The following is a 2146-nucleotide window of genomic DNA, read 5'->3' as shown; positions in this document are numbered from 1 at the left end:
CGACAATGGGACGAAAGATCTCAATGAGAATGACACACGAGGAAACAGAGGGTGCTTGCGTGAAGGTGGAGCATCGCATCGTTTACTTGTATTGGGGAGTGAGTGCGAAGAGCTTTACTTCGGGTCTTCGGGAATCGTCACCGACGTTCACATTGCAAACTCGAACGATCAATAGGGTGCGGTTTCCCGTCGGACGCTGAATGTTATAGCTTAACCACGAATATAGAAATACCCGTCGTTACGAATCGATGTTTTTCACCCGCCACCTGATGGATCGTGTTCTCTTTGATAAAAATACCTCGTGTCAAAGAGACGTGTATACTATAATATACGCCATTGGTCTGCCTGTGTGTAGGCTCTCGACAATTATATGGACAATTACGGTCGCAAGAACAGGGATGTAAGCGTCGATTCGAATCCACATATCGCGCTTCCTCGGTCTCCGCCTGTGGTGTCCGAGATACGTCCATTGGAAACGGTGGTGTTGTCTCTCCTCTAGAGAAAGAAAGGACAACAACAGGGTACCTGTGGAAAACTTGCGGTGAACGCGTTGTGTTCTGTCACGAACGTCGAGGAATAGGATGAGAGAAGGACCGGCTGTGAAGCTTGCTTTTCAAAGCTGTGTGCGATTTTTGACACCCTACTCTCTGTGTGGCGATAATACAGCGCACAAGAGCTTGGGACGAACGATCGCGCACGGCCAGAGCCGGCTGTGAAGTCCGCTAGTTATCGAGTTCATTCTCCAATAAGAGAGGAGGAGGAGAAGTGTCGGGATCCAGTATCGGGTTGTCTATGATCCCTGTCGTTTTGTGAATTCTCCTCCTGTGTTTTCCACTTTAAAGGTATTTCAATGTATTTTCCGCCCGGCCGTCGGATACGTGTGCGCATTGCATCGCGTACTCGCGACGGTTTCCGTTTCTACGGACGATCGTGTGTCGTCCTTAAAAACGACGCCTGAATCTCCTTCGCGCTGGTTGGAGCTTTCAGGTATCGGCGTTCTTATGAACCGCAGAACAAGAGACATAATTATATATTGATTATAAATCAAATTATACGATTACCCTGAACGGTGGATCACTTAGCTCGTGGGTCGATGAAGAACGCAGCTAATTGCGCGTCAACGTGTGAACTGCAGGACACATGAACATCGACATTTCGAACGCACATTGCGTTCCACGGATACAATTCCTGGACCACGCCTGGCTGAGGGTCGTTTACGTAACAAAATACTGCTTGCGTTGCTCTTGTAAGTCCCCGCCGTCGCTTACCTCTCCATGTCGAATTGTGGAGGGCGCAAAGAGCGTTTCTGAGTTGGGTTGCAAAGATGCTACGTACGAGCGAACGTTGGACGTTTCGTCGGCGTTTGACGCGGTTCTGTGAAAATTGCAAATTTTACATTGCGTCTAACAGTTTCGTGAGAAGAAGGAAATAGGAATGGGTATCACATTCGGACTTGCGTGAGTGTTTTGCGGCGTCGTGAGTCGTATTTTCAATACGACCGCCCGTGAACACCGCTCCGACGATCGAAATCTCTCTCTCCTCTCTCTGGAACGATTCGCATTGCGGAAGAAGCGTTTCACTCTCGAACACTTTACGCGCTCCCGACGTCGTCTGAAATGATGCGTATACGAAAGGTATAAGAGTCTCAAGAGACTACAGTGAATGGACACTGTTCGGTCCTACACAGACCGAACGTGAGTTACGATAAACACGGTCGGCTGCGATAGCCAAAACACTTTAGGCGAAGCGACGGTCCCAAGATTTGGAGTGTCATCGGACACCACTTGGAGACCTCCGTGAACGAGCCCATTGAAAGGGCAATACACAAACATTTAATTTTCCAGACCATCTTTCCCATATCTCTCACACCTAATCCATTCAGATCATCTAAACACAATTCCACCAAATCGCATCCCCACTCCGACGACCAAATGCACCACCCATTAACCAATAGAAGAAGAGCCCGAGTTGACTTTATAGACGACACGACACCGAACCGCAGAAAGCTAAGATACCTCGAAGAAAACACAAATCGATCGCGTCTAGAAAACTCGTTGTACGCGTCATACCTCGCCAACTGACTTGTGAATGTTAAGTTAAAATATATTGAAGTGTTGTTCCAAAACGTCGAGTTTCATTTCAACTA

The 2146-nt window shown here is 47.9% G+C and overlaps 1 non-coding gene across 1 annotated transcript; it reads left to right on the top strand.

The window, feature by feature from the left end:
• The first annotated feature begins 1058 nt into the window (after nt 1–1058).
• LOC143363852 (5.8S ribosomal RNA) lies at nt 1059–1213 on the top strand. Its single transcript, XR_013083927.1, has one exon. It is a non-coding gene; the product is annotated as a 5.8S ribosomal RNA (ribosomal RNA).
• The last annotated feature ends 933 nt before the right edge of the window (nt 1214–2146 follow it).

Source organism: Halictus rubicundus, unplaced genomic scaffold, assembly GCF_050948215.1.
Source record: "Halictus rubicundus isolate RS-2024b unplaced genomic scaffold, iyHalRubi1_principal scaffold0154, whole genome shotgun sequence".
Taxonomy (NCBI): Eukaryota; Metazoa; Arthropoda; class Insecta; order Hymenoptera; family Halictidae; genus Halictus; species Halictus rubicundus.
Note: the sequence above shows the minus strand (reverse complement) of the source record. Positions and strands in the feature narration are given on the sequence as shown.